Here is an 8,031-nt window from a genome sequence, read left to right on the forward strand (position 1 = left end):
TTTACAACCGAATATTCATCAACTGGAGTTCAGAAACTCTAAAATTTTATCCTACACAATCGGAGGTATAAAACATTATATTGTCTTCCGAATAAATACTGGCCCCAAAATGGGATTTTTCCTATATCATAAATTTTGAGATTTTTTCAATATATACATTCGGTAGTGAGTGTTCTTCCGAATACTTTGTGTCTACTTAAATATATTCGGTAGCCGAAAAATTCATTAAACTACCGATTATTAGCAGTTTGTATCCAGGAAGATATGGCCACCAATATTCGGCATATAATCATCAAATCTTTCTCCCGAATACTGTCGATGTTCTTGAAAAATGAATAACACGACTACATTCGGAAATAAATGAGCATGCATATCGTCCGAATCTGGATAAATAACCGAAAACCCTAGAAATTTTTTTTCTCGATTCGACGAATTAAAGCGAAATAAACCCCAAAAATGATAGATTCTTACCTAATTGGGGCCATTTGAAGTTGACGAAGTGTTTGAGTCTCGGAATCGCCACCACCGACTACATTGCCGGGTACTTGTTCTTCGCGTTCTTCGCGTTCTTCTTCATTTGCAGCAAGAATTTCTTTATTTCTTGCTAAAATTCCAATGTTTGGATCGATACCCCGAGCAACATTTTTGGTTCTAGGTCTGTGGGTTTCATTTCTCTTATCCATTGTTTTATAATCGAATCGACGATGTTTTGATTTTACGATTCGCGGCGATGTTTCGGTTGAACGAGGAAATTTTTTTTTTCTTCCACAATCGGAAGATAATATGAAACTGGAAGAAGAAGAGTTGAAATGAGTATAATTGTTTTTGATTTGGTTTTTATACAGTTTTACCAGAAGGGCATTTATGTAACTTCAATATCATATAGGGTACCCCTTAACTAGAGTCTTTGGCTGGGTATAAATTGATGGCCCCTAAATCCTTTTGAGTGGCCCCTAAATCCTTGCTTATAAATAGGAGTCAAAACCCAAAGGAAAAAGAATTTCTTATTTTAATTTATTCCCTGGTAGCTAGAAGACAGAAACAAAGAGAGGAAAGGTTTTATTTCATATTTAGGGTTTACCCCTTCAGGGGGAAACCAAGTTATTTTCTTTTTCTTATTTCATATATTTTTCATGAGTTTTAGTAAATCCATGTGTAGTTAAATTTTTATTGATTAAGGATGATTTCAAAGTCCTGATTTATGGAATTTTAATTCTTTTCACAAGTTTATTTTGAGTTTAATTTCTCGTCGATAGTCTCTATTATTTTTATTGTCTAAGATTATTACTGGGTTGTTCAACATGCCATTTGAATTAACCTAATGATAATACTTCTACTAGTATTGGGATTGGTGATACGTGTAATAGTCACTCAATTTCATACACAAGTAGTACATCGCAAAAGCTGACAGAGGGATTCTGTTAAGAAATTGTGTATAGAGATGACACTAGTAAGTAGACCGAGCTTATGCGTCTGATGCTAGGATCAACCTAATTCACAAAACATAATGAATTCGTTTGGGTTACACCTTGAGAGCTTATTCATGGTGTCTCAGATGGATAGAATCTGGTAGTCGAGCGCTTCCGTATCCAGTGGCAACAGGAATTCCGGGGATAGCAGAACTTATTGTTATTCTACGGTTGGTGATAATAGAAATTCTACAACAAATAAACAAGTACTTTTATTAAGTTTATGTTCAGTGGCGGCGAATGATTCCCTAATCATCTTTGCTTTCTTATTATATTATTATTTTGATTTCATCAAACCAATCCCCCCTTTTACTTTGTTTTGCTATCTAAATATCCTATCAATTACACATCTCTTTGTGGGAACGATCTCTTACTACCGCTATATTACCAGTTAATTAGTGGGAAATCTATCGAGTAATTTGTTGCACTTACGACATGCATCATCCCACTTTCTCCCTTCTTCCTTCCAATCCATGTTGGTAGGTGGTCTACCCGTCGGCGGTAGCACCGATGGTTCTACGACCAGTACCATATGGGGGTTCGCGGCTAGTTTTAAGTCGTACATCAAAAAATTTCTTCCCAAGCCATCCTTTTTTGCGAATTTCTCGATGATTTCCCTTCCAATATCCGTGTCCACAAAGGATTCGAGTGGTTCTTCGGTTGGGGGTGGTTTGAAAGTAAGTTGCTTCCAAAACGGATCAATGATTTCAAAAGGAATTCCTTATTGGTACTTCGCGATCATGTGATGACACGAAAATCCGAAGGCCTTCATCGTCATACATGAGCATTCAATTCTTCTTCTCCCCATCTCCTTATCCACATAATATTTGTAATCCTTCATCATAGAAATGATTGCCCAGTGAGACACCCTATAATTTAAATTTCTAATCAACCGATGGTGTTCCTTGTAGCTTGTGATGATTTTCATCCTACTCTCTTCTATTTGAGTGGTTATCTTGATGATATCGGCCTTGGTGTATTCATGGATGGCTTCTTGTAATGCAACCACAGTGTTTTGGCTCCCTCAGAGCAAGCTTTTCAAACGTCCATGAGATCCTTCCACGATACTTATCGCCTCATTTTTGTAATGCAAGTGTTGGTACGTGTAAGCATACACAAATTTTTCCTTGTACGGATCCAACAATTCCTTCAAGCAATAAACCACACACTTCTCGTAATCTTTCTTTCATAGCCCAATAAAACTCTCCAAGTAGGATTCGAACTCGGCCACAGACATTGAGTGTACCATTAAATCCCAATGATGTTGAAAAGTCTTCCATAGTAACCCATTCGCTTCATACTCCGATTGCCTTTTCTTCTTGTCCTCCTCTCTTTGTTCCGGAGTTAGTTTTTGAAGACGCTCATCTTCGGCCTTTTCACGAGCTCTTTGGCTTTTGGATATGACCCCTAAAATTACTTCTAATATTGCATTGTATGTGCCATGTGCAAAGAAAATGCTTAGAGTCCGGAAAAACCACTCCAATGGCAGTGCTTGGTCCTTATCTATTACTATGATCCTTGGAGTTTGATCGCCACGGTATATCTCCTTCAATGTCTTTAGCATCCAAATAAAAATCACATCATTCTTCCGATCCATAAACCCCCATGCTACCGTGAAAGTTTGCTTGTCGGAAGTATGGCAAGCAATGATTAACAACGGCATATTGTACTTGTTGGTCTTGTATGTACAAACTATTAACAAAACTTGATAGAAGCATTGTGCCAACTTGATCATCTCCGGATGCGCCAAGAAAATACGAGTCACTTTGCCTTCCAATACTTGCTTCCTCATTATGTATCCGTGTTGATCGGCTAACCATTGAGATTGTTCCATAACCGCTCTACCATCCCATGACCTCCTCCTAAAGGCTGCTCTTGCCGTGTAAATTTGCCTCAAAGTGGACAAGTTATCCTTATCATCCTCCTTAATATTCCTAAGGATTTCACTTGGTTTACACGTTTTCATCGACCTCACCGTTTCCAATTGATGTGGTTTCAACCCACAAACGGCCGCTTGTCCAACAAGAGATTCCTGATCATCATGATTGTGACAACCATTCATCACTTTAGAGAACTTGTATACCTTACTACCATCGGGTCTCTTGGGTCTATTAACTATAATCTTAAACGGGAAACCATACTTCTTTGATTTAGTAATGTATTCCCTTGTTTTCTTCTTCACATACAGTCTTTCCTTTGCCCAGTGACTTTCTTGCTTTCCACCTCTCTCACAAACAATTTCCAAATGGTCTTCACTTGAATGACGGCCTAAAACTAAGGCGCATTTGATCTCTATTCCCTTGTCTATAAACCATTGCTTTGCATCGTTTCTATCTTGCCATTCCAATAGTGGGCAGAGGTATCAGGACCCAGCAGAGATATAACTTTGGGTTGATCTTATTCAAATGCCACGACAATCTACAACAAATATCAACAAGTTGATGATTCAAAATCGGTTTATATGTTACAGTCGATTAAAAAGATTCGTCGCAATCGTTTTATATGTGCAACTATAAAGACCAATTTAAGATTTGTCTAAAAAAATTCAAAGTCCACAATCGCTTCATGTATCGTGTCATATAATCCGATTGTTGTTCACATTTCTCCTGGAACTTTAAAATCGGATTACATATACACGAAAATAAACCGATTGTCGACTTACGTGATTATTCAAGTGAAGAAATCGGGTTATGAACATCACCAACAAAAACCGATTCTGGTCACGTACCCATCACGCCAAAAATTTACTACAATCGGTTCATATGGTAATGAACAAAGACCGATTTATGTACCCAATTTGGGGATTTTACCCAGAATCGGTTTATGTAGTGTTATCGAATAAACCGATTCCGGGTTAAAGTTTTGAAAAAATTTCCCTTTTTGGGCGATTGGGACATGCAAATGCATGTTTCTAGATCGTTACAACTCATACCTGATTATTAAGAGCATTATCATCTTCTTCCCGACGAAATTGTTCTTGTAATTGAATAATATCCTCAAGCATTCTTTGGTTGACATCCTCTTCTTCTTTCAACAAATTATCCAATTCGGTACGATCGAAATCATGATAATCTGATGCACCCACTTCTTCATCACTACTAGAATCTTCATCATCACTATAAAGTTTTATTTTTGCTAAGAAAATCACAAACCCTAGTTTTTTTCTTTTTTTCCCTCCAAACCTTAAAAGAGGAAATGAATTTCTACTCTAGTCTTAACACTATAACTCAAACACTAATTGATTTAACTAATACTAACTTAACTAGATAGTAACCCGTACTCCGCACCGGGTGTGTGTTATTTTCATCAGATTTTTATTATAATATTGGTGGATTTTATTAAGAAAACTATGGATACATGCCACAAAAACATATATGTGTACATATTCATGACTTTCCATTAATGTTTTACATTTGATGACTCTATTTCCCCTTTGATTTCAAGTTCCATTCGGCATTCTTCTTCAAATTCCTTGATAACTTCATTTTGTTCAGATATATTTGTTCAGATATATCTGATGACCTGTAATTATCTTGTACGGAAAAAAAAAGAGGCAACTTTAGCTGAGGGACTTTTAGCCAGAACCTTTTGCTTCAACAGCCTGGGAAAAACAGTAAAACCTCTTCACAATTACTAATGCAACATCAACACGTTATTCTGCATTAAAAATCACTTCCTTATATTACATGTTAATCGTCTCAGTCAGTTATAAATGTAACAAAAATATTAACATCAGTTGTGGTCGGTTTTGCCTCCTTCAAGGGGCTCAATTTCATTTCCATATCCAACCCAAGTTTCAGTGCATCTCTTAGGCTTTGTTATAGTTGTTCGATTGTTTTTTTTTTCCCCTTAAACGACTTTTCGCAGCTATCTTACATGTTCAGTAATCCAAAGTTTACTTTCTGAAAGAATTTGCTATTAACTGCACCTGATCGGTAACCATCCTCAAGGAATCTACAACCATCTGCAATGAAGGCTGGTTAGTTCTAGGGTTGCTTTCTCTCATTCCTCCGTCAGTGCCTCAATTTTATATTTTTTTGTAGCTAAACTGTTTCCCGGTCATATTTTCTTCTGCCCTAAGACATTATCTCCCGGAGTTCCCGTTGTAGTGTGGTGAAGTTGTCTTGTAAGTCTAGAATTGTTTTAGCCGTCTCCAATTAAACCTGCTGCAAATTCTTCATTCCTCAATAATTCTAAATATTTGTGAATTCTCCTTTCATAGAATATCCAACTCTTCGATTAAGCATGCTTGCTCAAATTCCATTGCTTCCATCAGGTCCATTTTTTACGTCATATCATTCTCCATTTCAATAAGCTGAAAAGGTAAGTATTGCCCAACTTCTGGTGATGTTTTTCATAACCTCGTCATCTTCCCCGAGCGTAGGACGCAGTCTCATTATCCAAATGAGTTCTGACATATATGATTTCAACCTTTTCAAGTAGCATAAATCATCTAAAAATCTAAAAAATTTACCACTTAAGTAAAAAGTTTGATATAGAATTACATAACAAAGCCCCAGAATTAACCCGCAGGCAGAAAAGAAGTCTCAGATGATTGTTTTATGTTTCTTTAATTCTATAAGCTAGTGTCAAAGATAAGGCAAAGATAAGGATATTTTACACAATGAATGTCAAACAAACAACATAGTTGAGAGAAATATTAGGTTTTATACACCTGACCAAACAACATAGAGAGAGATATAGACCCAAAAAGAATCTGGACTTAACATAAAAGAATTCTTTGCATCTGCACTATAATTCTGAAATCATTTTCTTGAAACTAAAAGAAAAATCAAATGTTAAAATGTTAGACATATCAAATATTAATGGCAACTAACCCCTTAGCCAACCTGATTTGTATACCGTGTCGGTGCAGTATATTTTGTGTTTAATTGAAGTGGAACTAATAGACACTTTCCAACTTCCATTCTTCAAATCGATCCCCTTTGATACCACAATTATTGGTTTCTCTTCATCTGCCTACGTGAACCACACCCCAAGATATCTAGTTTAGGCCACCCCCTTATTTGGTAACAAATTCTCTATTCTGGTAAGGTCCTTATCAAACCTGTAAAGCAAGATAAAAAGTAAAATATTGAATTAGTGTATTAATCTACTGACTCCGGTATGATATGGACACTACAAAACAGCCGAATCAAATTATCAAACGTTAATGAAAAAACCTTACCAAATATTAGATAAATTAAACCAAAAATGATCTTGCATGGGTATTGATTGAGTAAGAAATGCTGCCAAAGATTAATTGAAAGTCTAGAAGTGGGGATCTCTGGCGTACAGTTCGTCATACAAAAAAGTTGCATTTGTAGAACAAAGACGCCCAACATAATGACTATATATAATGTGCAATAATACTGCAATACTGCTTAGTGCTTATAAATTTCAAAAGCAGAATCCTCACAAAAATCACCACAGCTTCATGCATTTGAATGAAACAACAATTTGTCTTTGCATATACGGAAGCATCATCCAACTTCATGCATTTGAATGGAAGCACAGTTTCTCTAAATTATACAAAGGCAAACCAAAAAAATATGAAAATTGATCTCTCAACTCCCACTAAAAAACTCCAAACCACAAAGTGACCAGTTTAGTTGCAATCAATTACAACTCTAAGGTCTTATTGAGTAGAAAACTTAAATATTAATTATTCTTAGGCATCTCCACAAACAGATTAGGCTCTAAATTGAAATGTTCCTCTACTCTCCTGAAACACATAGCTAATTGAGAGCAAATGAACTTTGAAAAACTTACATTGGAAACCATTTTGTTGACTCACGCAAAAGATATGCAGGAATTCATGTCTATTTTGGTCGAAATTATCTAACCTGAATCTGTAAGAAATTAAAAACAAAAATTAATTAATTAGCATGATGAATTCACATAGATGGTTACGGTGATTGCTTATTTTTTAACTGAAGGAGAACAGTAATAGACACCAAATTACTTAACCCAAAATCCGTGATATCCTCTCTTAGGGGATTATGATTACAAAGAAGCGATTTTCAGAGGAGAGACCAAATGAGAAGGGGTTTCGGAAGGTAAAGATATCAGCTCTGCAAAATCCAGTAAAGATATCTGTTCTGCAAAATCCAAAATCATCAAGGAGAACAATAATAGATACCAAAATTGATGAGGTTGTGATCATACCTATTGATATTGTGATGGTGCAGATATAAATTTGAGAGGATCGATCAAATCAAACAGGGGTTCTGAAATTCCGAGGCTTTTTTTCCCTTTTTTTTTCTTTTTCTGCTCGTCAGTTCCGTAGAGATATTGGGGCTAAGGGTTGAGTGGGAGATGTAAATGAATCGTGGGTGGAAAAGTGGGAAAGTAGGAAAGTTAATCATGTGGGGCTAGAATAAATGAGAACGAAAATGCTATATAAACAGCTGGGTAACAGCTGAATAACAACAAAATTCGACATAGCACTGATGTGGTGGAGAGAAAAAATAGTTTTTTTACCAAGTCATCATTATCTTAATTAAACAAAAAAAAAAACATTAAACCATGGGATCATCGTTCTGTTTTTTTTTTCTTTCAT

General features: G+C 36.0%; 1 long non-coding RNA gene across 1 annotated transcript; it reads right to left on the bottom strand.

Moving 5' to 3' along the window:
- Positions 1 to 5,316: 5,316 nt before the first annotated feature.
- On the bottom strand, positions 5,317 to 7,828 carry LOC113298153. Its single transcript, XR_003334023.1, has 4 exons — positions 7,638 to 7,828; positions 7,440 to 7,565; positions 7,242 to 7,321; positions 5,317 to 6,537 (listed from the first exon to the last, which is right to left on the bottom strand). It is a non-coding gene; the product is annotated as an uncharacterized LOC113298153 (long non-coding RNA).
- Between the last annotated feature and the right edge of the window lie 203 nt (positions 7,829 to 8,031).

This window comes from Papaver somniferum, chromosome 7 (assembly GCF_003573695.1).
Source record: "Papaver somniferum cultivar HN1 chromosome 7, ASM357369v1, whole genome shotgun sequence".
NCBI classification, from domain to species: Eukaryota; Viridiplantae; Streptophyta; class Magnoliopsida; order Ranunculales; family Papaveraceae; genus Papaver; species Papaver somniferum.